The 26,952-nt window shown below is 37.6% G+C and overlaps 1 pseudogene across 1 annotated transcript; it reads left to right on the forward strand.

Moving 5' to 3' along the window:
• Positions 1-17,648: 17,648 nt before the first annotated feature.
• LOC148206127 (uncharacterized) lies at positions 17,649-24,846 on the forward strand (annotated as a pseudogene). The gene is made up of 2 exons (XR_015783465.1): positions 17,649-24,581; positions 24,809-24,846. The product of XR_015783465.1 is annotated as an uncharacterized LOC148206127 (transcript).
• The last annotated feature ends 2,106 nt before the right edge of the window (positions 24,847-26,952 follow it).

Below are 26,952 nucleotides of genomic sequence, written 5' to 3' on the forward strand. Positions count from 1 at the left end.
TGGAGGCTTGAGCGTAGCAAACCACCGCTCACCGCCTGGGCGCCCTTGTTAACGATTGAAAATACCGTTATTTGTAATGTAATTTTGATATTAAATACACCCTTTTTCACTTAAAAACTTGCTTGAACTCATGCTTTTTCATTTAATTGTGTGAATTAGAGAGTTGAGGTTGAATTTGATGATTTTATGACTTATTACCTTTTTTGATAGGTAATGAGAGAATGCGGAAAGAAGTGATGAAGTGTTAAGGAGTTAGAGCTCATAAAACAATGGAAAATCGACGTCCAACATCCGGGCGCCTTCTTAGGCTGCTTGGGTGTTAACCCTCGGCAAGTGTAACTGAATCTATCAAGTAATAATAAAATGGTAAGACCAAGTATCATTTCCCAAAGGACTCACGGCCTAAACAGTCATGTGATTTGTTAATTAAATTAGACTTGTGAACAAATTCTTGTAGGTTTAAATGCAAATACTGAAAATTAAATATGAATGCATGTGTTGATCAATTGGATCAAAAGAAGCAAAAGTGATTGATGTAAATTATGGAATGATGATGTTGTTTTGGTTTTCAATTCATCCTATCCATTCTCATGTATTCAAGAATTCATCTTTCTTCATTAATGTTAATGTCACTTTCTAATTTACCTTAAACCCGATGTCTCGGTGAAGAAAGCCTACTCCTAATCACTAGTTTACAATGTCTTGTCTCCCTAGAAATTATTCATAATATACATTCGCACAGAAGCTTAAAGGCAATCAATCCTCCTATCCCTATGTCTAGGCAATATTACTCTTGGGAGCATTTCTTCAGTTCTAGATTTACTTATATGTGTCCATACAAATAACATATATGATCAGACAATTGAATGAGTTAAACAAAGCATGCATAGAGTATAGAAGAAAAACCCTAACAATTAATGAAAGAAAGCATATAGATTAAAGAACCAATTCAATACATGAAAGTTTCAAAGGATTACATTGGTTCCCCAACAACAATGAAGGTTTAGTTCACCATGATCATGGTAAAACTAGATGAAAAACAATGAAAGAATGAAAGATAGAACCCTAGAAGGTGAAGAATAGAGCTTGAGCATCCAAAATCCACCTTCAAGGGGTGAAGAGAGTGCGATTTTGCTTCGTTCTGTCCAAAGATAATAACCCTAATTCGCCTAAAACCTTATGTATCTTCCTAAAAATTATAGAAAATTGGCCCAAGGCCCAATAAAATAGCGCTCAGCAATAAGTGCGATTCTTCTATTTTGACGCTCAGCTGCAGTTTTGCCTCTCAGCGTTGACTGTGGGACTTCAGAGTGCCGCTCAGCGGTAGAAGTGGCGTTGAGCGGTACTTGCGACTCTTCTTTTGTGCACTTTTTCTTCCATTTCTGAGTCCAACTTCTAACTACTTCACTTCTTCCATTCAATTCATCTTAAAACTTGCAAAAACAAGGAAAACCAAGCATAAAACCTATCCAACTCTCTTATTTCCAAAACATAAATAAAAGCATGATTCCAAGGTAGTTTCTAAGTCATAAAGGTGCTTGATGTCAAAACTAAGTATAAAAATAATAGTTTTTCAACTGTTATCACAACCCCAAACTTAGAACTTTGCTTGTCCTCAAGCAAACAAGATGTAACTCAATCTTCCACCAATCCATACAATGGTTCACCACATTCAAAACTTATTCTTTCAAGATAAGTAATTACTCAAATCAGCTCAACACAAAGAATTCAGTCAAGATGCACACATGCTTTAGTGTTCACATAATCACATAGTATCCAACAAATGCTATTCTCATGAATGATCAATCAACTAAGCATAGATGTAATCATGTTCTCATGAAATCTCTCCTCACCAGATAAAGTGTTTCACTCAAACACACAAGTGTATAAGAGGTCACTCCTTCACTCTACTATCACAATGTCACATGAATTAACTTTACCTTTCATTTAACCACTATCAAACACATTCACAAGCAAGTATCATCACAAGGACTTTTCTATGGCTTACAATGTGGCTAGGCTAACAAGAAAATTGGTTTTTCTGGATCATAAAATCCTTGAGTTAAGTGAATCATCTAAACACAACCATTATTCCTTCTTCCCAACTTTCTTTTGCATTGAGCCTTTCTCTTTTTCTTTCTTTTCTTTCCTTTTTATTTTGCTTTTCATATGCTTAGCTCAATGCTTTTCATATTCCCTTTTTAGACTTCCCAACAACCCCAAACTTGAACATTTATCAATACCACAAGATATTTTCAACTCAACTCAAGGTAAAGCTTTTCAAAAAGGGTTTTCTATCATGTTCAAAGCTAATGGTTTAAAGGATAGAACACATTGTGCTCTCTTTTATTGGGGTAAAATCATGCATTTGGCTAATAAGGGTAACAATAGATGGCCTTGATCATATGACACATATAAGAAAGTGATTCAGTCATAAAAACCTGGGCAAAGTCATTCATGCTTTCAATGTAATAACATTCATTCACAAAAACTCTAGAGTTCTAGACCTCGCATATAGGCTCATTCAACATTCCACATACACATGCTGCTTAACATCATAATCACAATCACAACATCATGCATTTGTTCACATAGCTCGTAAACAACCACCTATATATCAACATATAGTGCACAATCTCAACATCAATCAATATCCAAGCATCATCAAGCAATACTCATCATGCATAAATCACAAGCAAACCATCATAGCAAATAAAGTTTCAAACTGAGTACATCACAACCTATTCTAAAAACAGAAGCAAATAAGTTCAACAATACAAAACAAAAGATAAAAAATCTTGCTCTAGAGGTGATAACATCCATAAATAGATGTTATCTCAGCTCCTCATCAACCCATGCTGTCATCTGAATCTTCCTCCTCTTCATCATCCTCAGCATCTTCAAAAGCATCCTCATCATCCTCATCATCCATAGCTGAAGCTCCAACTGCTCCAGCTCTACTCGCTTGGGCTTGCTCCTGTGGCCATGCCACCACATTATGAAACTCATCCATGGTCCACCTATGTGATGGGGGTGTATCATACATCCCAATAATCATGTCAGTTGTGGCCACCTGCCCTTTGTGAATGGATTGCATCCTAGCATCTATAAGAGACATATACATGTCCCTCATCTGAAATGGCTCTGCCTCTTGAGGCTCTACAGATGCCTGGCCCTGTGGTGGTCCTCTCCCTCTGCGAGGATGGCGTGGTGGTAAGGGTTGAGCTGCCTCATCACCTCCACAATATTGTCTGTAATATGCCTCATCAATAGCTTTCCTAGGCCTCTCAAATAGTGGTGCAGAGATATTCACTCCAGCTAGCTCACATAGGAGTGTAATCAAAGAGGGATGCCCCAAGGGTGCTTTGTTGTTCATAGAGTTGGCACACACCTGTATCTCATTGGCTATGACCTGGCTAATGTTAATGCTCATCCCTTTGAGCACATAGTACAAAAGAGGTGCCCTCCTAACAGTAATGTCCAAGCATGTGAACACGGTTGGATGTTGGCATGAGAAAATGCCATCCAATACTTTGCTAGAGGAATCAGATCAACTCTCCTGATGTTCACAACTGCACCATTCCTGTTTCTCTAAAAGTTCCCTCCAGGCACACATAACACACTTTTCACATCACCAAAGTCTAATCCTTCTTCCATATTCAGAGCAAACTGACATTGCTCACCAGCCTATTCAGTCTCTAAAAATCTGTTAATGGAGTCAAGGTCATACCGAATGGCGTGTCCTCTAACATAGCTCAAATAATCCTCAGCAGGATGATCACCCAACCTCCTTGCGTTGGTGTAGAATTCTTTCACCACTGCTATGTTAGCTGGTGCAAGATAAGTGGTTAGTTTCCCCAAGTTCATGTTCTCCAATTGCTCTCCAAACTAGGGAGCAAAATCAGGTATTAGTCCAACCTTCCTTTCCATTAATAGCCTCCAATCTTGGACAACATTGAAGTGGCGCTCATGCTTGCGGGAAAGGAACTTGTTGGAGTAAGAGCGGTCTGGTTCCTTATCCTTCCTTTTTGATCCCAAAGTCTTGATCATCTTTCATGATGAGGAGGACATCCCTACATCAAACACAATTCACAAAACCACAAGAAACATCATTAAGCATTAGTAAACCATAAACAACACCCTAAGATCATTCCTATCACCGCTGAGGGCAAACAAAACCCCTCAGTGCAACCTGTTCATCAAACCAGCTAGCCAAAAAGCACATAAACATCAGTCTGCCAGAATCGCGCTCAGGGGAAATTTCTGTGGAGCGACGATTCTGCAGATTTTGCAAATTGCTTTTAAAAATTGTCTAATCTCCACCCACATGCATTCTTCCTAGTTCCAGACCCAAATCAAGCATTTTAATCGATTCAAACAGTAATTAATTAATCTAATCATGCATAAAAATCAAAATCCCTAAAGAATCATGCTTAGACAACCATGTTCATATCAATTCATGCTTTCAAAAACCCTAGAATGTAAAATGCTTGTACTTACTTGGGTGGAGATGCTAGATGAGTGAAAAGTGCTCTAGGAATGTGAAGAAATCAACCCCCAATAGCAATGCTCTCACCAAACCCCAAACTTGAGTGGAAACTTGGTGCAAAAATGTTTGAAATAGAGGTTTTGTGAAGGGGGAAGAAGGGAAAAGTGAAGAGAACTCTTTCGAGAGTGCTTAAGAGTGTGTGGGAAGAGGGAGATATGAAAATAGAAGCAAAGTCGTGCCCTAGTGATGGACAAATTTGTAAGCACCAAAATATGATGTCACAAACTTGTTTCACAATCGGCAAGTATGACCGAATCGTTCAAGTAATAAAACTTGGTAAGACCAAGTATCGTTCTTCCCAAAGGACTCACGGCCTAGTTTAGTTATGTGGTTTCTTGATTAACTAAGACTTACAAACGAAATATTTGGGTTTAAAATGCAAAACAGAAAATAAACATGTATGCATGAATTTTGATCAATGGCAAAGACAAAAGATAAACACTTTCAATGGAATATATGAATGAATATGTTGTTGGGGGTCAATTTCATCTCATCCACTCTCATACATTTTAGGAATTCAACATTCAAATCATCATTGTTAATGCCACTCTCTAAAGTACCATTCTAGATGGCTTCTCCCTAATCAAATAGTTCATACAATTCCTAGCATTCCTAATGATTAGTTTATTTTGCGCAGGAGCTTAAAGCAACCAATATAATATTGTCAGTATAATATTGGGAGAAATTCCCCGGATCTAGATTTCCCCGTACGTGTCCGTATCAACAAAACCAATAATCATGCATTAGAATGAGTTAAACAATGCAAGCATTGAGCAAAGAGGAAAAACCCTAACTAATGATGAAAGAAAGCATATGTCTTAATTCAAAGATGTACTCAACAAATCCATATATGAGAGCTTCAAGAGATTACTTTGACTCCCCAACAAACATACAAGGTTTAGTTCACCATATTCATGGTGAACCTAGATGAATTACAATGAAAGTATGAAAGAACAAACCCAATAAAGGTGAAGAGGTAGCCTGAGCATCCAAGATCCTCCTTCAAAGGGGTGAAAGAGAGAGTGTTTGCCTCGTTTCTGCTAAAGATACCTAACTATAGGACGTGCAAGCCCTTATATACTAATCTAGAGTTACAAAAGATTACAAAAGTCCAAGCCCAAAAAGTGCCGCTCAGCGGTATTTACCGCTCAGCGGTGATTGCGCGTCTTCTTTCTTCCCCTCAGCGGCCATTTTGCCCCTCAGCGGTTCCAACGTCACCTCTTGAGTACCGCTCAGCGGTAGTTTGCCGCTGAGCGGTGCCTTCGACTTCTCCTTTTTGCACTCTTTCTTGTCTTTTCTAATGTCCTCTCTCTTATTCTTCACTTCTTTCACCAAATTCACCTCAAAACCTGCACAAAAACACTTAAATCAAGCATAAACCTGTCCAGCTCTCTTATTTCTGAAAATATAAACAAAAGGCATGATTTCAAGCTAGTTTCTAAGTCTAAAGGTTGCTTTTAGTATCAACTTTAAGCATGAAAATAACAGTTTTTCAACTGTTATCACCTAGGGTATAAAAATAACCTAATGGGCCTAATCCCGCTGAGCCCAATTGAACCAAAATGGTCCACCCAAGTCTGCAGCAGTTGCGCTCAGCAGTAATTACCGCTGAGCGGCATTTGCGGCATCAACTCTCCGTCTCCCTAGCTTACCCTAGGTGTCTTATACTCATGCCTCTCACTCACCCAATGCATTTAAGTTCTCACAACACTTAAACATGCAATCCCTATAATGCATCTTAAGCAGAATCAAAACAAACAAACAAAGATAAAGTCAATCAACTGGGTTGCCTCCCAAGTAGCGCTTGTTTAACGCCACAAGCTTGACCCAAAATCCTCCACCACCCTTCAGTAAGTGCAAATCTTTCTTACCAACACCCATCAGTAGGTGTAAACAAACCTAGTATCCTTAAGTAGATACTCAACCACCTAGCATGCATCAGCAGATGCTATACCATAAAATCTAAAACCAACATAAATCAATGTCCCAAAGTTTATAAAATTACATCACCAAAATAAAAAAATAAAGGAAATTAATGTTCTCAAATCACTAAGGTGCCTCCAAGTAAACGCTTTTTTAACGTCATTAGCTTGACCCAATAAAGCTCAAGTTCCATCTTCAATGTTGGTGTTCCTCTTTCTTTCATCACACCAACTAATCAATTGCTTTCGGTCCATCTTTTTGACTCTCCTTGAATATGGAGCTTCAATCTCTATCACTTCATTCTCTTTATAGTCTTTCACAACCCACAACTTGTTCTTGAATCTTACTAGTGTACCAAGTTTGAGTTGTGCCTTCATCAAGTCATCATGAACCTTCCTTTCTTTGCCATATTTTTCTTCTTCCCTAACCTGTGAGAAGAAACAATTTTTACCTTTGAAGACCGGCTTTGTAGCTTTTGAACTAGTCTAGGGTGTATCCTTACATGTAGCTTTATGACTAGCTTCCTTCTCTTGAATCTGTTGCTCTTATTTGAAGACATTAAAGATCACCTTTTCTCCCCAGTCTTGAAGCCTATCATCCCATCATCCACATTGATAATTACTTTTGCCGTTTTCATAAATGGTATTCCAAGAATGATTGGGACCTTCTCATCCTCCTTCATGTCCATCAACACAAAATCTACCAGGAATTTTAGTTTGTCTATGCAAACCACCACATCTTCCGCCACACCATAGGGTTTCTTGGAAGATCCATCAGCCTTTAGCAAAGTCACCTTTGTTGGTTTGACTTCAAGATCACCAATCCTTTTGAGCAGAGATAAAGGCATCAAATTAATACTTGACCCTAAATCAATTAGGCTTTCCTTATATTCGCCTTCCCAATGACGCAAGGAATAGTAAAACTTCTTGGATCTTTCACTTTTGGAGGAAGTGGCTTCTTCTCAATAACACTACAATCTCTCTTTTCATCTAGATATCTCTTCTTTGTGGAGACTTGCTTCATGTGCTTTGCATAAGTTGGAATTTGTTGAAGTGCTTCATTCAAAGGTATAGTAATCTCCAATTGCCCAAAGATATCTTTAAAGTGCCCATATTGTCTCTCTTTTTCAATCTTTTCACTTCCCTTAGGATAAGGAAGAATTTTTTTCATTTTCTCAATTTTTTTCTCTCCCCTCTTCTTATCTTTCCCTTTTCTCTCATCCTCACATATTATCTCTTCTTTTCTCTCCATTCTCTCTTTTCTCTCTTCTTTTTCTTCTTTTGTTTCTAACTCAACTCTCTCTTTCTTTTCATCCACCCTCTCAACATCTGCACTTACAATAGCTTTACACTCTTCCTTAGTGTTAACCTCATTATTAGCCCTAAAACTCTTGTCAGACATATCTTCCAGCTTCTTAGCCATTTGACCAACCTGTATCTCCAAATTTCTAATTACAACATTTGACCAATCTGTATCTCCAAATTTCTAATTGCAGCTTCAATGCTTTTATGGTTGGAAATAGTCACCTGAATAAATTGCTGAAGAGTTTCTTCAAGCTTTCATGATTTCTCATTCAATGCAGATACTTGTTGCCATATTGATGGTTGCTGCTGTGGTCTATTGAATTGTCCTGTTTGTCCAGCTTGTCCATTCTGACCTTGACCCATGCTTGGGTGAGGTTTCCACCATTGGTTAAAGTTACCTTGGCGGTATGCAAATTGATTGGCCATGAAATTTACGTCTTCTAAAGCCTCCACTGGAAAAGCACATTGACCATTTATATGGTGACCACCACATAGTTCACAAAGTTGTTGTTGAACCTATGCAACATTCTTTAGCTCCTTTGGCAACTGACAAAGTGTTTTTGTCAAATTCTCCAACTATTGAGTTATAATTTTGTTCTACGCAAGCAAGACATCATTTGATTGCAATTGTAGAACTCCCTTCTGTTGAATTGGAGCTCCTCTATCATTATGCAACTCATTATCATTAGTAGCCATATTGTCAATCAATTCAGTGGCTTCCTTTAAAGTCTTGCATTTAATATTACCTCCAACTGACGCATCTAGCATCAACTTGGTTTGTGAACCAAGACCTCTAAGGAAAAGAATGACATTTGTTGCTTCGTCAAAGCCATGAGTGGGCGTCTTTCTCAACAAGCTCTTGTAGTTATCCTAGGCTTGACCTAGCGTCTCCTCCATGCCTTATCTAAAAGAAGAAATCTCTTACTTCCTTTTGCTGATTTTGGATTGTGGGAAGTACTTGTTTAGGAACTTTGAAACCACGACTTCCCATTCAACAAAGCTACCTTCCAGAAAAGAATTCAACCATAACTTAGCATTGCCTTCAAATGAGAAAGGAAACAAACTAAGCTTTATCGCTTCATCCGGCACACCATTGATCTTTACAGTGTTGCAAATCTCGTTGAATGTGGTGAGATGCTTATATGGACTTTCATGTGATAGCCCATTAAATTGGTTGCTCTTTACCAATTGTATCAATGCCGGTTTCACCTCCATGTTTGCAGCATTGACCCTCGGCCTAACAATGCTATTAAAGTGATGAGGGCCAACAATATTGGTATAATCCGCCAGAGTCCGTCTAACATTGTTCTCTTCGGCCATCTCTTCAATGCTCTGGTTAGATCTTTGTGGTGAGGGTTGTTGATAACGATTGAAAAATCGTTATTTTTATACTTAATTTTGATATTAAAAACACCCTTTTTGACTTAGAAGCTTGCTTGAACTCATATTTTTGCTTTAGTTTTGTGAATAAGAGAGCTGAAGGTGAATTTAATGGTTTTGTGCTAGATTCCTCTGATTTTGTAGGTTATTGGAATGCTTTGAAAGAAGAATTAAAGTACCGAATGGTTGGATTGCAGAAAAGTCAACCAAAAACCAGAAAAGTCAACCAAAAACCAGAAAAGTCAACCAGTCAACTAGAAAAGTCAATTAATCAACCAGAATGCACTAGAGTGTTAGGTGATTGACTATCTACTGAAGGATACTATGCTATCAGATACTTACTGATGAGTGTTGATGAAAAGGATTTGCATCTATTGATGGATGCGAGGCTATTGAGTATCTACTAAAGGATACTATGTTATCAGACACTATTTGATGAGTGTTGATGAAAATGATTTGAATCTACTGATGGATGTTAGTGGAAGAGTATCTACTGAAGGATACTATGTTTGTATACACCTACTGATGGGTGTTGGTGATAAAGGTATGTGTCTACTAAAGGATGCTGAAGGATTTTGGGTCAGGCTCGTGACGTTAAACAAGCGCTACCTGGGAGGCACTCTAGTTTTCTAAACTTGTCTTTTTATTTTTGTGAACTTTAATTTGCTTCTGTTTCTAGAATAGGTTATGATGTACTTGGCTTAAAATTTAATTTGTGATGCAATGGTTTGATGATGATGTTATGTTTGTGATGAATGTTGCTTTATGATGCTAATTATATTAATTGATGTTGAGATGATGCATGATGCTAATAACACAGGTGGTTTCTCATAATATTGTGAAACAGATGCATGATGAATTGTGATTATGATTATGATACTGAATAGGATGTTTATCTAAATGTTGGAACTTGAGTTAACCTGTGAGAGATTGGGCTCCAGAATTTTTGATTGATTGAATAATATTGCTTTGGAAGCATGATTAATTTTGCCTAATTTTCTATGATTGAACCACTTGCTTGCTTGTTACAAATGATCAAGGCCATGTTTTTCCTTCTCCCTTAGAGCCAATGTTTATAGGTGAACTCAATAAGGATCAATGTTTTGTGGTAATGGAGAATGGTTCAAGTTTGGGGTGGTGAGAAACCGGAAAGAACTTTGTGAAATTAATTAAAAAGCATTGGGCAAAAGCAAAATGCAAAGGAGAAGAAAAGAAAGAAAAGAAAGAAAAGAAAGAAAAGAAAGAAAAGAAAATGTGAAGCTCAATGCAATTAAAGTTTGGGAATGAGTTGAATATTGGTTGCTCACATAAAAGAAGAAAGAGAATTGAGATTTAATGTTTTCTAGTATCAGTATTTTGTTTCAGCCAAGTTACATTTTGCTTGAGGACAAGTAAAGTTTCAAGTTTGGGGTTGTGATAACAGTTGAAAAACCGATATTTTTATACTTAATTTTGATATTAAAAACACCCTTTTTGACTTAGAAGCTTGCTTGAACTCATGTTTTTGCTTTAGTTTTGTGAATAAGAGAGTTGAAGGTGAATTTAATGGTTTTGTCCTAGATTATTTTGATTTTGTAGGTTATTGGAATGATTTGAAAGAAGGGTTAAAGTACCGAATGGTTGGAATACATAAAAGTCAACCAGAAACCAGAAAAGTCAACCAGTCAACCAGAAAAGTCAACCAGTCAACCAGAATGCAGAAAAGTCAACCAGAATGCAAAAGAAGTTGCGTTGAGCGGTAATTACCGTTGAGCGACAATGTTGAAGTGCCGAAATCACCGCCGAGGGCTAAAAATGCAGCTAAGCTTTATTATGAAGAGTCGCACTTACCGCTAAGCGACAAAAGTGCTGCTGAGCGCCATTTTTATGGGCTTGGACCTGTTTTCTATTATTTCTATGAGCTTCGACTTGTTTTCTGTTATTTTTATGTTCTATTTAAGGACTTGCACGTCCTACGGATTGTATCTTTTGATGGCTTGAGCACAAAAACACAGTTTTCACCCCTTAGGGGTAGATTTGGGGATGTGGGAGTCTCCTCTTCTCTTTCTAGGGTTTTTCTATCTCTTCCATTCTTTCATTCCATTGTTCATCTAGTTTCTCCATGATAATGGAAAGCTAAACCTTATTTTTTGTTGGGAAAGATGTAACCTCTTAAACTCTCATGTATTGAATTGATTCTTGATTATACATGCTTTACTTCATTAATTGTTAGGGTTTTTCCTCTGCACTCTATGCATACTTTGTTTAACTCATTCGATTTCATGATCATTGATTTTGTCGATATGAACACATATGAGAAAATCAAGATATGGGGAAATTCTCCCAAAAACAGTATTGTCTAGACATTGAAAACATTAATATTATAAAAAAAATATCGAGATAAGAACATCAATAATTGTTGTAAAGATCATTTGCTAATGTTATAAAAAGTAATATATGAAACAAAGCAAAGGTGAAAATGTGATTAACCTTATGATTTATATATTAATTAAACTATTAATTTATAAGTTGTATAATTAATTTTTTTACATAAATGATAAAATTAAAATTATATATATATATATATATATATATATATATATATTATATTTATAATGATATAATAAATTATAATAAATTTATTTCATTAATTAAAATATAAATAAAAATTATATAAGTCAATACATTAATTTATATAATAAAATTTATAAATTGTATACTTAAATGAGAAAGTTAAATATTAAAATTGTACATTTGCAAAATTATATAAATATGTAAATCATAAAAGTTAGAAAAATTTAATAATATTTATAAATAGATCATATGATTTTTACAATAAAACTTGATCTAGATTTTATAAAATTTAGAAAGTATAAACTTTACATTACATAATACATTTATATTGCATTAAAATAGTACAGTTTTATAAAAGCTTGTGAAAGTAATACTTTTATAAAATAATTTTTCAGCTAGTTTAAATAATGTTTTTGTTATTAAAATTGTTTCTATAAGGCATAGGTTAATGATTGTGATGGGAGAGAGACTAAACGACAAATAGAAATATTTTTACCTCAACTTATTACACAGAGCGTAAATAGCCACAGGGGAAACTCGTTCCGGTCTCTGATTGCATCCCTAAAAGGAAGCAGGTCGTTAGAGTTTATAATTTTCACTCTGCAGCCACCCATGGCATCCTTTTCTGCCGCCATAGCTAACTTCTCCAGCATTTCGCCTACTCAGTTATCGCTCTACCATCGCCATAGGCTTTTCCAATCTCAATGCCGCCCCTTCTTCCTCTCGCCCTCTTCCCATTTCCTTCTGTATGTTCCTTTTCAACGACTAGGTTTATCGAATCAACTCAGTTTCCTCTTATTGTTTTCACACTTGATGTTGCAAAAAATTATTCCAATGGTGGAAACACCCACCTAGTTTTTATGCTGTTCAACTTGAGCATTCCAGAATTGTATGATGCGACTTTGCTGTTTTTTTATAGTTTTTTTATTTATCTGAAAATGAAAGAATTAGAGAAGAGAGAGTATTAACTTGATGTGATTAATAATAAGCTTATTAGTTGAATTGATAATTTAAGGTTATACTTCTGCAGTGTGAATATTTGAATATCAAGAGGAAATTAACAAGTTACCCTGCTCAATAATATGTTAAATGCTTGGATGTTCTACATACGTCTTTTTGTTTTTTATCCTATGCTGAGCATATATTATTCTTTGAATTGTGGGAGTATGCAATCTTTTGAGTGATATTTCTTCATGGTATTAGTTGGATTTTTATGTTTTGTTATGTACTGACATGGTTTTCCTACCAGGAAGGATCTTACTTTGCCACGGGGAAGAAAAACACCAGGCACCGTGATATGCGCTTCGTTTACTGGTTGAAATTTTTATGATAGAACTGTCCTTTTTGTTTTGAAACAGGCATTTGCAAATGTTTTTTATTTTTTTCCCTAGCAGATGTTACATCAAATGTGTCTTTGGAGGAAAAGCTACCTCCCAAAGGAGAAACTTGGTCTGTGCACAAATTTGGTGGAACCTGTGTGGGAACCTCACAAAGGATAAAGAATGTTTCAGAAATAATTCTTAAAGATGATTCTGAGAGAAAATTAGTGATTGTCTCTGCTATGTCGAAGGTGACAGATATGATGTATGCCCTTATCCAAAAGGCTCAATCACGCGACGAGTCTTATATATCTTCATTGGATGCTGTTTTGGAGAAGCATAGTGCAACTGCACATGACATTCTTGAGGGAGATAGTCTTGCTAGTTTCTTGTCTAAGTTGCACAATGATATTAGTAACCTGAAGGCGATGCTTCGTGCAATATACATAGGTTATAGTCATAAACTCTCGCTCTTTAATAGCCTTTTCCATCTGTATATGTGGCACTAAATTTGTATTAATTTTTGGTGTTTATTTGTTTCTTTCATTTTCTTTTTTCATTTGTGTCAATGGATGTTGATAAAAAAGTTCTTAATATCATCACCGCCACCATGACAATATTAGCCTTGTCACATTTGGTGAAGTTGGTTAAAGAATCATATGATGACATTAGATGTAATAACAAATCAAATTCTCAAGGATATTATTCACCATGAAATTTCTTTTAAAAATTTTCTTCACTTACTTTTGGCCTCCCTTTAAAATTGCAATGCATATATCCTTTTGCTCCTAGTCAAGTCATATTTGCTGGATTACAATGTTTGTGTCAAGATTAGGTTTAAACTCTTCTTCATTCCTTAGTAAAAACATTGTCTTCTTCTTGTTGTTCAAGACTAGATTACCAAGGATTGAAGGATGGCCTTTGATGTATGCCGTGTCTATCCAAATGGAGAAGTCCTTGTTTCTAGTATTTTCCACACTAGTAGTTGTTACCCCATTATACATGTCAACATTTCACTTCTTTGCGCTCATGATATGCTTTTTTCTTTTTCAGGTAAATAAACATCTTCTTGGCATAAATCGAAATTAACTATTCTCAAATCTAATAATTTCTTTTATTTATGCTCTTTCACCTTTCACATAATTTTGTAGTGTGATATCTCTTTAAACACCTTTTCCACAATGAACGTTTTTAGTTTTCCATTCATTGTGGAAAAAGTGTCATCATTACTTAAATGAATTTGAGCTGAGGAGCTGCATTTTTGGCTTAACATTCTTATTATCTTGCAGCTGGTCATGCAACAGAGTCCTTTACGGATTTTGTTGTGGGACATGGGGAATTATGGTCTGCTCAGATGTTGTCTCTAGTTATTAGAAAGGTATGATGTTGTAATTAGAAAGATATGCTTATCCCCTTTATCTAAATTTAGCTTATTGCAACTTGCTTGTCTTATGGTTCTATAGAAAGGGATCGATTGCAAATGGATGGATACAAGGGATGTCATTATTGTAAATCCTTCTGGTTCTAATCAAGTTGATCCTGACTATTTGGAGTCTGAGCAAAGACTTGAAAAATGGTACTCTTTGAATCCATGTAAGGTAATCATTGCAACTGGATTCATTGCAAGCACACCTCAAAACATTCCTACCACATTGAAGAGAGATGGAAGTGACTTCTCAGCAGCAATTATGGGTGCTCTATTTAGGGCTCGTCAAGTCACAATTTGGACAGATGTGGATGGTGTGTATAGTGCTGATCCTAGAAAAGGTTTGTGATGCTTCTTACTTTTTTGTATGAGTTGAGGATTAAATGCATTGTGAATTGATTTATAGTTACCAGATGGAGTTCTAGCTGACATGTTGAAGATGCTTTTGTCTTATTATTTGAGTGCTAGAACATAATGTTTTTGACTAAAATATAAACCATGACATCTTCTGCAGTTAGCGAGGCTGTGATTTTGAAGACATTGTCTTATCAAGAGGCATGGGAAATGGTTAGTTGAAAACTGTAGAGGCTTAGTGCTTCTTTGACTCATAAAAGTTAAGGAGATTAACTTTGAATATGTCTGTTGTACAGTCTTATTTTGGTGCAAATGTCTTGCATCCCCGCACAATTATTCCTGTGATGAGATATGGTATACCCATTATGATAAGGAACATTTTCAACCTTTCTGCTCCTGGAACAAAGATCTGCCACCCTTCTGTTAATGACAATGAAGATGGGCAGAACCTGCAAAATTATGTCAAAGGATTTGCAACCATAGACAACTTGGCACTCGTAAATGTCGAGGGGTGAGTTATTCATTAATTGCAGTTGTATTACATGATCAATAATAGTTGGCAGTTTTCGGTTGGCAGTTTTCGCTGCTTAATTGTTTCTTATTAATTTAAGGTTTTATGTAACCAGTCATAGATTGCTATGAGGTTTTCTCTAATGCATTTTTTGCAGAACTGGAATGGCTGGTGTTCCAGGTACAGCCAGTGCTATTTTTGGTGCAGTAAAAGATGTTGGAGCTAATGTTATAATGATATCTCAGGTGCACTTATAACTTCTATGCAACTGGTCTCGTTATCCTCATTGTATATAAGAAATTGCATTCATCATTAACAATAATTGTGTAGGCTAGTAGTGAGCATTCCGTTTGCTTTGCTGTTCCTGAGAAAGAAGTAAAAGCTGTTGCCGAGGCATTGCAATCAAGATTTCGACAAGCTTTGGATAACGGGCGTCTTTCTCAGGTGCTAGATCCAACTCTTTTAATATAAAAATGCATGTTTCTGTTCAACTGACCTCACTCACTTCACTTGAGTGATGTCAGACCGAAGATTTCTCATTTTACATTTTGTAGATTTTGAAATGACATGACCAAATTGGAGTGCTATTTTCTTAATTTGTTTAAGAGGATAAAGACTGAAGTGTCATTTTCTTTTGTATATGATTTGTTTTCATTGTTGTGTAAGTGTTTTTATATCCGCATGCTATGGCTAAAATATACAAGGTACATGCTGGAAGTCTTACATCGACTATAGATAAGGCCAATTTAAAGTATATAGGTGGGTGCAAACCTCACCTTACAAGTCGATTTTATGGGGTTGAGTCTATCTTAGCGATATTTGTTGTTTGTTGGACATATTGTTCCACCCGTTATCGGGCTGCTATCGGACCACCTATTAATGTCTAGTCTCACGCTCGAGATTTATATACCTCAGCGTGAAAGGGAGTGTGTTTGAAGTCCCAGATCGACTAGAGATAAGCCCAATTAAAATATATAGGTAGGTGCAAACCTCATCTTATAAGCTGGTTTTGTGGGGTTGAGTTAAACTTAAAGTCCACTTCTTGACTGTACATACCCCTCTTGAGTACTTTTTTCTTGCAAGCAACTTCAACTATCTCCAAGTACTTTTTGCTCTTCGACAATTGTCCTACCATTCAATGTTTGTAACAAGCTTGACTGATATGATACATATACTCTAGCTTCCGGGAACACTAAAGCTTTCTTTTTTCACTATTTACTTTATCCACTCCAACAATCGACTGGCTGACAAGATTCTCTTAATCGTATGATACATATGCTTCAACTTAAGGGGTAATGTTAGAGATGTAATTTGATGATATTAGAGATGAAATTAAATATTACACTAAATAAAGAGATATGATATGATATGATTTGATAAGGAAGTATCTTATCAAATATTTCCCATTATTAAATTTTGATTTTATCCCTTATTAGTGTATCTATTCTTCATTGTAAATAAGAATACTCATGTGTGTACAAAACACAGCATTGTAATATACCAACTTATATAGGATATAATAGTGACAAAAATCAAAGAGATTCAGGGAAATCAAAGAAATAAAAAAACAAAACAAGATAGAGAGGATTTAGGGAAAGAGGAGAGATCAAGGAATATGTTCACTGCATTTGTACATTGAATCTAGGTTTAGCTGTCTAGAATACGACAACCAACCTTTTATGTGGGCAGCTACCAAACAATTATGAGCTCTCCACATTTTATTGTTACCTCAATCAATCAACAACTAGATTTTGTGTTCAATTTCAATCAATTAGGTACTCTTGATTGCATCTTTAGCATTGAAGTTCACCAACAATCTGATGGCACTCTACTACTCACTCAAAGCAAGTATGTTCCCAGCCTCTTAACCAAGGTAACTATGCTTGATGCCAACCCATCTCTTTTCCAATGACTTAGGTTTGCACATTGTTCAACTCTAGTTACTACTAATTGTCAGTTAGTTAGTTAGTTAGAATCATTTCAGGTTCCCTTAAACTTTTCATTCATTTCAACGTTATACATATATAGTTATACTTTTCTGAGTCCTTTCTCTGAGTTCTATTATTAACTAGGGTGTGGTTAGTTGGATATTAAATGCAATACTAAAAGTTGTTGGTAGGATATTAAATGTATTACTAGAAGTTGTTAGAAGGTTCTAGAGATCTCATGTAATTATTAATTTAGTGTTTGAGTTCTCTCTCTATATAAAAGTTAATGTAAAGTTTCAAATGAATCAATTGAATAAAATGTTCTTTCTTTCAAATTAATTCTTTCAAGTTGGTATTAGAGCTCTCGATCTTAGGAGTCCTGCATTCGCATTTCTTCTTTACAGTCTTTTTTACGGTTCCTTTTAGGGTTTCCTGAAGTGCACCCATTTTCTTTAAATATTAGGTTTGCTTGAAGTTCACCCAACTTTTGGTTCTTTCTTTTGCTTTTCGCTAGAGCTATTGTTGGACCTTTCATTGGACCTTCGTCGGAACTTCGTCAAAATTGTTGCCGGAGTCGTTGCCATGCTTTCTTTTTTGTTGGAGATTCTGCCATTGCCATCATCAAAATTGTCTTTGTCGCCGCCTATAGCCTCATTCATAACCAATTTTTGTCTTATTGTTCTCTTTTAATTAAGAGGTGGCTAAGGAATCTTATTATTTACTTATGCATGGAAGCTCCACCGAACATTGTTGAACATCTAACTTCAAAGATACATGCATTACATGCTGAAATTGAATGTTTGAAATCTCTCATGGATTCTACTAGTAAGTCACCTTCTGGCACGTGTTGTCTAGCTATGACTGGTAAGAACTTCAACTCATCTTTTAATTTTTCTAAAACTTTATGTAAGGACTCATGGGTTCTTGACTTTGATGCCACAAACAATATGACCCCTCATTCATCTCTTTTAACATCATATGTTTCTCTTTCTAGTAACCACAATACTGTTGCCAGTGGGACTCATATCCCAATAATTGGATGTGGTAACGTTTCCCTTTTGCCATCCCTCAACCTTAAAGATGTTCTTTATGTTCCAAACCTTTCCAATAATCTTATTTTTGTTAAAAAACTTACCCATGACCTAAAGTGTTCTATAACCTTCTTTCCTACTCATTGTGTTTTTTAGGTTCTTGCCACGTGGAGGATGATTGGAACTGTTAAGGAATAGGGAAGGTTGTATTGTTTTAACAACTTGGGAACTAAAGATAGTATTAGAACACAAACAAGTACCTCTTGTCTCCAATCTTGTACTACTTTTGAGTCCTCTCAAATTTGGTTTCTTCATTGTCGTCTAGGACATTCCTCCTTTCTTGTTGTAAAGTTCATGTTCCCTTCCTTATTGTCCAAAGAGACTGTTGAGTCATTTAAATGTGATGTATGTCAACTTGCAAAACATCATCGTGCCACATATCCTCCTAGTAACACAAAGAGTGTCCATCCATTTGATTTAGTTTATTCTGACGTTTGGGGGCCTACATGAAACTATAGTATTTGTAGTGCTAAATGGTTTGTCACATTTATTGATGATTGTACTTGATAAGATTTAGAGGGTTTATGAAAGGAGGAAAGGAGTTAAAAATAAAACATAATAGCTGGGAGGTTTGTTAGGTTGTTAGGAAGCAGGTTGATTGTCTTTTCAGGTTGGTTGTCTATTCAGAGTAGGGGTAGTCTTTAAAATGGGAAAGGGATGTCTGCGGGCAGACATGTTGTTTTGATTATGTCTTAGTGATAGGACCATAGTATTCCTGTGTGAAGGGAGAAGGCTCCCTTGTAAGTGTTCAACTTGTATTCTTTGTCTACAAGAATAATAATACAAGCCTGTTTCAGTTTTCTGTGTTTGGTGTGCCTTGTGTGTGTTTTGGATTTCTTGTTCCACGAAATCTGTTAGTACTCGTTTTACATAAATTTTCCTCATGAAAGAAAAAACTCAAGTTTTTACCTTATTTGTCAAATTCTTTCATATGGTAAAACACACTTTGGGAACTAAATTAAACACTTACATTTTGATAATGGGAGGGAATATGCAAATCATGATATGTTCAAATTCCTTCCCGAAAATGATGTGGTTCATGAATTTACTTGTGTGCATACACCCCAACAAAATGACATTGTTGAAAGAAAAAAATGTCCCTAGATCTTATTGGGGAGAGGCTATTCTTACTGCAACATATCTTATTAATGAATTACCCTCTCGAGTTCTAGATAGTCTAAGTCCTATTGAGTTCATATCTTCCTTCTTTCCATCGATTCCTTTTCTCTCTAGTCTTCATAGTCAAGTGTTTGGATGTCCTGTGTTTGTCCACATTCATAGTCAATTTCGTGGAGAGATAGATCCTAGAGCTATTAAATGTATATTTGTTGGCTATGCATCTAGGAAAATTGAAGTACTTCCTTGGGATAGAAGTAGCTTATTCGAAGAAGGCATCTTTATCTCCCAAATAAAGTATTATATTGATCTTCTCAATGAACCAACTATGATTGCTTGCAAGACCACTGTAGTTCCTATAGAGCAAAACCATAGAATTGGGAGTGATAAAGGTAGTTCTAATGTGAATAAAGGCCAATGTCAAAGACTTGTCGGGAAGCTTATTTACTTAGCTCACATCAGACTAGACATAGCCTATGTTGTGAGTATTGTTATTCAGTGAATGCATGATCCAAGGGAGAGCATTTACAAGCTGTAAACAAAATCCTTCAATATTTGAAGAAAAGTCCAGGAAGGGGATTATTGTTTGAGATGAAAAATTAAAAATGGTAGTGTATATACTGATGTAGATTATGTAGGTTCTGTCATAGATAGGAAGTTTGCCTTAGGATATTGTATGTTCTTGTGTGGAAATTTTGTGACTTGGAGAAGTAAGAAACACAATGTTGTTGCAAGTTCTAGTGCAGAGGTTGAATTTCGAGCTATGACACAAGGGGTGTGTGAATTGTTATGGATGAGAATTATTCTAAATGATCTTAAAGTAGCATGTTAAGAACTAATGGTCCTTTATTGTGATAACAAGTAAGCTATTAGCATTTTGACATTTTATTAAAAAGAAACTGGATAGTGGCCATATCACTACTTCTTACGTTCCATCTGGACTTCAGTTAGCAGATCTATTTACAAAAGGTCTTCCCACTGAACGATTTCATGATCTCACATGCAAGTTCACAAGGATAAATATCCATTCATGAGCTTGAGGGGGAGTTGTTAGGAAGTTAAAAGTTTATGTAAGAAGAAATAAAAGAGGAGGGAATTAAAAGGAGGGAAATGTGGTTAGTTTGTTAGGGGGGAGAGAGAGTATAAATAAAGCTGAGTTGGTTGAGGAAAAGGGAGATAATTTTCTTTTGAGTATAGATGATAGGATCTAAGGTAAGAGGATAGAAGGCGGGAAAATGAGAGAGCGGTTAGGAAAGGCGGGATGAGAGATCTTATGTTCTATTCATTGTTAGAAGGCAGCTAGTCATTTTCTTTCGTATAGACAGGTCTTGGACCTTGTAAGGGGGGTTAGGCTTTCGTAAGATGGAGGGAGGTTATGCTCCCAGATACTGATTGTACGCTACTTTTGTTGATAAGAATACAGATAATTCATTCTTTTCGAATCGTTTTCTTGCTGTGATTGTGTGAGTGAGTTGTCATCGTTAGGTTTCATACTCAAGAACCTAACAATAGACTTGACATATTTTCTAGTGGAGGAAGGGAGGCTTCCTTGGGTGGGGATACTTACATGTATTTTCTTCTTTCTATACATTATAGAGTTAATAAAATACATACATATACTTTCATCTTTTGTTGTTTAAGAGTTGTGTGAGAAGAGAGTGATTTGTCTTGGTTCCCTGAGTAAAGGAACCTAACAGCTTTGGTCCGACCTGCCGGATCTGTTGCGGAGGGAAGAAGAATGGAGGGACGAGTGATGGCGATTGAGTCGACGGTGGAAGAATTGAAGGCGAAGATGCGACCGATGACTCATGAATTCCAACGAGCTTTCAGATGACACTCCAGGAACCAGGATCGGAGCTCTGAAGGAAGTTGCGATTCCGTTAATGCCGAATGCGATTGACAACCGCCGGAGAGGTCGGAGGATGAAGCAGAAGAGGACAAAGGAGAAGTGCAACGTAGTTGGATGAAGTGCGTTGAACTACCAACATTCGAAGGCGCGGATCCCATGGGCTGATCTCAAAGGCCCAGAAATTCTTCGATCTCGAGAACGTGACAGAGAAGGAGAAGAAGAAGCTGGTATATATATGTATGGAGGGAGGTGCTAGCTACTGATTCTGTTTCTAGCGGAAGAAGACCAGGCATCCGACTTGGAAAATGTTTACTGACACTCTGACGCGGAGGTTTGGTGGACTGAATAGGGGCACCGTTTATGAGAAACTAGCCGCCGTGCGACAGAAGCGAAGCGTTGATGAGTACATCCAGGTGTTTGAATTCTTGGTGGCGCAGGCAGCGAGAGTGAATGAGGAGCAATTATTGGGATACTTTTTTGTTGGGCTGCAGGAGGGACTGCAAAATCTGGTAAGGCCGCACGACCCATGCGATCTTTTGACGGGGATGGAGCGAGCTCGAGATGTCGAAAAAGAGGGGCGACATGGGGAAGATATTGCTCAAGTTTAGGGACCGTCGCGAGGATGGAAAGCTATCGAGGGTCGTCGGAGGGGTTTGTGAATGTTGGCGGAGGGCAAGGGATGAAGAAACATGGTGTTTCTTGTAACTTGAGCTAGAGCAGGCAGTTGTGGAGGAGGGAACGCCCAAGGAAGGGGCGTAAAAAATCTGCTTTATCCCGAGTATATTAAGAGGCTTGAAGAAGGGCGCTGTTTTCACTGTGGAGGCCCTTACAATCCTGGCCATAGGTGTGTTGAGAGGAGCCTAAGGGTGATGTTATTGGCGGAAGAAGATGAAGAAGGGACAGGAAATATCGAAATGGAACAAACAACCATGGAGCTGTCTGTTTTCTCTGCAGGAGGGTTGACGTAGTCCAATACAATGAAATTGCAAGGTTGGGTGCAAGGAAGAAAGGTTTTGGTATTGATTGACAGTTGGGCGAGTCACAACTTTATATCCACTAGATTGGTGGATGATTTAGGGTTGAATAGCACTGATACACTCCCTTATAAAGTGTGCTTAGGGATGGGCAGAAGAAGGTGACCAAGGGGTGTTGTATAGGAGTTCCAGTGAAGTTGGAAGGTTTGGAAGTCAGAGGTAAGATGTATCTCTTTGAGTTGGGTGGTGTGGATGTGATATTGGGAGTCACTTGGTTGGCTTCATTGGGAGAAATTAAAGTGGATACCACTTTGACGCGAAGAGTGGTGACTCCAGAAGTTCGCCTAAAAGTAAAGGAGATAGAAACCATGACTCTAGTTTGGAGCTTAAGTCAAGCAAAAGTGGTTGAGGGAGACTGGGAAGCAGAGAAATTGGCACCAGTGCAGGAAGCAGGGCTGAAACAAATTCTGGCAAACTTTGGAGGGGTGTTTTGAGAACCCCAGGGGCTGCCACCTGAGAGGAAAATAGATCATCAAATACCATTGAAGGAAGGCACCAAACTCCTAAATGTTAGGCCATATTGCTACCCACATCTTATGAAAACAAAGATAGAGAGACAAGTTGAAGAAATGCTGAGTTTGGGCATTATTCGTCCCAGTAATACTAGTGAAAAAGAAAGATGGGAGCTGGAGAATTTGTGTGGATTACAGGGAACTTAATAGGGTCAGAGTGGCGGATAAATACCCAATACCGGTTATAGAAGATGTTGAAATATATTGTATTGTATAATTGGACTTTTAGTTTTGGGCTTTTAGGTGCTGGTCCATTGTTCCTTATATAGGACTTTTCTGTGTAATAGAAACTGTAACCCACAGTAATAATATTTTTACCATCTCTCAAACTTTCACATGGTATCCAGAGCTGGTTAGGGTTCGCCACTGCTCACTGCCCGCACCGTCGTTCACCGTCGCTTCCGTCGTCCGCCGCCGTCCGCCGTCGCCGCCGCCGCCGTCGCTGCCTTTTCTCCGGCGAAGTTAAGGGTTCGGTGCACCTCGACGAGCGCGACCCATCCCTGGTGGTCGCCGCCTCATCCGTCTCTCGACGCGCCGTCACACGCCGTTTCTCTCTAACCTCTATCGGGCGCATGGGCTTCATGCGCCGCCTCTCCCGTGTCGGATCTTCACCGCGCCACTGCCGGTCGTTTCGCCTCCGTCTCCTGAGTGTATTGTGGTCTCTGATTTGCTGTTCCGTTGACGGTTGCTTCGTTTAGGGTTTCTTCCCTCACCTTTTTCCCCTCTTTTCTTGTTTGGCTTTATAATGGCTGGGCTTGGAACATCGTCTCTCTCTGCTACTCCAACCATTACTTCTGCAAAACTCAATTGGAAAAACTATCTATCTTGGTCTTCTTCCGTGGAGTTATGGTTTCTTGGTCAAGGACACCATGATCATCTTGAACAAGATGTTTCCACCGTTCCTGAAGAAGAGAAATCTCAATGGCAGAAACTTTATTTTCAACTATGTGCTGTCCTATGGTAATCTGTTGAACCAGAAGTCTTAGAAATTTTAAGACCTTACAAATCGTGCTCTTCCTTTTGGAGAAAAGCTCAGGATATCTTTGCTAACGATGTGCAACGTCTCTTTGATGCAACTCAAAGAGTGACTTCCCTCAAACAAAACAATCATGATATGGTTACTTACATAGGAACGGCCTGTGCTGCTGTAGAAGAATTGAAGAATTTCTTTGTGGCTGATTCTTTAGAAGGCCTAAACAAGAAGCTTGATAAGTTTTATATGGTCTTAATTTTGAGAGGTCTACATTCAGATTTTGATCATGTTCGTGATCAAATGTTAGCTGGTGATCAAGTTCCATCAATGGCAACTTAGTTACTCGACTTCTTCGGGTACCTTCATTAGTTAAAGATGAAAGTTCAATTGGTGGTATTGAAACATCAGCTATGGTAGCACCACAAGGAAGAGGAGGAGGCAGAGGCAACCGAGGAGGACGTGGTGGCCGTGGTATGCGTCCTCAGTGCACATATTGTAAGAGGATAGGCCATACTCGAGAGAAATGTTATGCCTTACATGGATATCCTGACAAAGTCGCTCATGTTTCGAAATCTGATGATCTCGAACCCAAAATTTCAAATGAAGAATACCAAGAATTTTTGAAGTATAAGTCTGGAAAATCATCTGATCCTGACCAATCCTCTTGCATGTCCATTGTGTCAACTGCCTGTATATCTCAATCTGTGGAAGGTCACAATCCATGGATCCTTGACTCAGGTGCCTCAGACCATATCTCTGGTACTATTTCTTCATTTTCTTCCATGTCCTCTCAGAAAATTCCTCATTTAATTACTGTTGCCAATGGATCCAAAGTTGCATCTCAGGGAATTGGCAGAGTTTCCTTATCTTACTTACATTCTGTTTTGTATATTCCTCATTGTCCTTACAATTTAATCTCCTTGAGCCAATTGACTCGTTCCTTAAATTGTTCTGTAACCTTTACTGCTAATTCTTTTGTTATACAGGAACATGGTACGGGTCGCCTGATTGGAGAAGGACATGAGTCTCGAGGACTTTATTTTTTGAAACATAGCTCTTCAGTTTCCTGTTTTACCACTTCATCTCCAAAACTTTTGCATGACCGGTTGGGCCATCCAAGTTTATCCAAGTTGAAGATGATGGTTCCAAGTCTCAAGAACATTCAAGTCTTAGATTGTGAGTCATGTCAATTAGGAAAACATGTTAGATCTTCTCATCCTAAAAAGTTTGAGACACTATGTAATTCTCCTTTCTCAACTATTCACTCTGATATTTGGGGACCAAGTCGTGTTACTTCTTTTGGTTTTAATTATTTTGTAACCTTCATTGATGAATTCTCTCGATGTACTTGGGTTTATTTAATGAAAGAGAGATCTGAACTTTTGTCCATATTTGTGTCCTTTATTAATGAAATTAAGAACCAATTTGGGAAGACAATTAAAATCCTTCGTAGTGATAATGCTAAGGAATATTTTTCTTTAGCGTTTTCTTCATTTTTATCTTCCCAAGGAATTTTACATCAGTCAACATGTCCTCACACTCCACAACAAAATGGTATTGCAGAGAGGAAGAATAGACATCTCATTGAAACTGCACGCTCCTTGATGTTGAATACTAATATTCCTGTACATCACTGGGGCGATGCAATCCTCACTACCTGTTTTCTAATCAATAGGATGCCTTCTTCCTCTCTTGAGAATAAAATTCCTCATTCTGTCATTTTTCCAAATGACACTCTATATCATATCTCCCCACGTGTATTTGGGTGTACATGTTTTGTCCATAATGTTTCTCCAGGTCTTGATAAGCTATCCGCAAAGGCTATTAAGTGTGTCTTCTTGGGATATTCTCGTCTTCAGAAAGGGTATAAATGTTATTCTCCCTCCACCAAGAGATATTATCTGTCTGCTGATGTCACATTCTTTGAGGATACACCGTTTTTCTCGTCCTCTGTGGAGGATCGTTCATCTGTTCAACAAATGTTGCCTTTACCATCGTGTGATCCCTTGGTTATTCCTGCTTCTATACCTCAAACTCAAAATGTGAATGACATTGTTCCTCCACCTCTTCTCACATATCAGCGTCGGAGACAATCTCAAGCTCAGAACAATGAAGATCCTCTAGACTCATCTCCTCCTCCATCAGCTCACCAGACCATGGATCCTTCATCCTCCTCGTCTTCTACTGACTCAGATGATAATTTGCCCATTGCCCTTCGAAAAGGTATTCGTTCTACTCGTAATCCATATCCTGTTTATAATTTTTTGAGTTATCATCGTTTGTCTTCTACCTATTTCTCTTTTGTTTCCTCCTTATCCTCCCTTAAGACTCCTAATAATCTTTATGAGGCACTTGATCATCCTGGATGGCGTCAAGCCATGGTTGATGAAATGCAGGCCCTTGACCACAATGGTACTTGGGACCTTGTTCCTCTTCCTCCTGGTAAGAAGCCTGTTGGCTGCCGATGGGTTTATGCTATTAAGGTTGGTCCTACTGGTGAAATTGATCGTCTAAAAGCTCGTCTAGTAGCTAAGGGATATACTCAAGTTTATGGCATTGATTATTGTGATACTTTTTCTCCTGTGGCTAAAACCAGTACAGTTCGTATTTTACTTGCTATGGCTGCCATTCGTCATTGGCCACTTTACCAGTTGGACATTAAAAATGCCTTTCTTCACGGTGATCTGGAAGAGATATACATGGAGCAACCTCCTGGGTTTGTTGCTCAGAGGGAGTCTGGGTTAGTTTGTAAATTACGCCGTTCCCTCTATGGCTTGAAACAATCACCTCGTGCTTGGTTTGGTAAATTTAGTCGGGTTGTGCAAAATTTTGGATTGAAACGATGTGAGGCGGATCACTCAGTGTTTTATGGTCATTTTTCTCCTGACAAATGTGTTTATCTCATGGTGTATGTTGATGATATTGTTATTACAGGGAATGACAACACTAAAATTACTCAATTAAAGAATCATTTGTTCAACCACTTTCAGACTAAAGATCTGGGTCGTCTAAAATACTTCCTTGGTATTGAAGTGGCACAGTCAAAAGAAGGTGTCATCATTTCACAAAGGAAATATGCTCTTGATATTTTAGAGGAAACAGGCTTGACAAATTGCAAGCCTATTGATAG

This window comes from Vigna umbellata, chromosome 1 (assembly GCF_029865625.1).
Source record: "Vigna umbellata cultivar VRB3 chromosome 1, Vumbellata_1.0, whole genome shotgun sequence".
Taxonomy (NCBI): Eukaryota; Viridiplantae; Streptophyta; class Magnoliopsida; order Fabales; family Fabaceae; genus Vigna; species Vigna umbellata.